This window comes from Theropithecus gelada, chromosome 1 (assembly GCF_003255815.1).
Source record: "Theropithecus gelada isolate Dixy chromosome 1, Tgel_1.0, whole genome shotgun sequence".
In the NCBI taxonomy this organism is placed as follows: domain Eukaryota; kingdom Metazoa; phylum Chordata; class Mammalia; order Primates; family Cercopithecidae; genus Theropithecus; species Theropithecus gelada.
In genome coordinates, this window is record NC_037668.1 from 21,346,082 (window position 1) to 21,347,184 (window position 1,103).

Consider the following 1,103-nt stretch of genomic DNA (forward strand, 5'->3'; position numbering starts at 1 on the left):
CAGTGATGTCAGCCTGATTCTCTGGAAAGCGGGAGGCCTATCAGTGAGGTTAACACTCAGACTCCAAAAGGATGTTCTAGGGTGTTTTCCAAACTGTGGTCCCCAGGCCACTCGCTTCAGAATCATCTGAGGGCACTTGTTTAAAAATGCAGATTCCAGGCTCCCATCCTAGATACTCTCATTTGGCAAGTGAGTTGGTTTGCTGCTTGCTCTAGTCCTAGTTCTAGTCTTTCTGTTTTCCTCTTGAAATGTAATTTCTGAGACCATCACTACCAGAGGGAGAGATGATGGTTCTTAGTGCTGAGAATCAATCTGCCCCTTTAATTGGAAATACTTATCCCAAAAAGCAATCCTGAGATAGGCCAATTCTGTTCCCTCATTCATTCATTTACCCCTTTTTTTTTTTTTTTTTTTTAGACAGTCTTGCTCTGTTGCCCAGGCTGGAGTGCAGTGGCTCAATCTCAGCTCACTGTAACCTCTGCCTCCTGGGTTCAAGTGATCCCAAGCAGCTGGGACTACAGGTGCGCACCACCAAGTTTGGCTAATTTTTGTATTTTTAGTAGAGATGGGGTCTCATCATATTGGCCAGGCCGGCCTCAAACTCCTGGCCTCAAGTTATTCTTCTGCCTTGGCCTACCAAAGTGCTGGGATTACAGGCGTAAGCCACTGCACCTGGCCTCATTTACTATTATTATTATTTACATTTTTTGTTTTTGAGACAGAGTCATGCTGTTCCCCAGGCTGGACTGCAGTGGCTCAATCTCGGCTCACCGTAACCTCCACCTCCTGGGTTCGGCCTCCCAAGTAGCTGGGACTACAGGTATGCGCCACCATGTCTAGCTAATTTTTGTACTTTTTTTTTTTTCTTTTTTTTTTTTTTTTTGAGATGGAGTCTTGCTCTGTCACCCAGGCTAGAGTGCAGTGGCACGATCTCAGCTCACTGCAACCTCCACCTCCTGGGTTCAAGCGATTCTTCTGCCTCAGCCTCCAGAGTAGCTGGGATTACAGGCGGCTGCCACCGTGCCTGGCTAATTTTTGTACTTTTAGTAGAGACGGGGTTTCACCATCTTGGCTAGGCTGGTCTCAAACTCCTGACCTTGTGA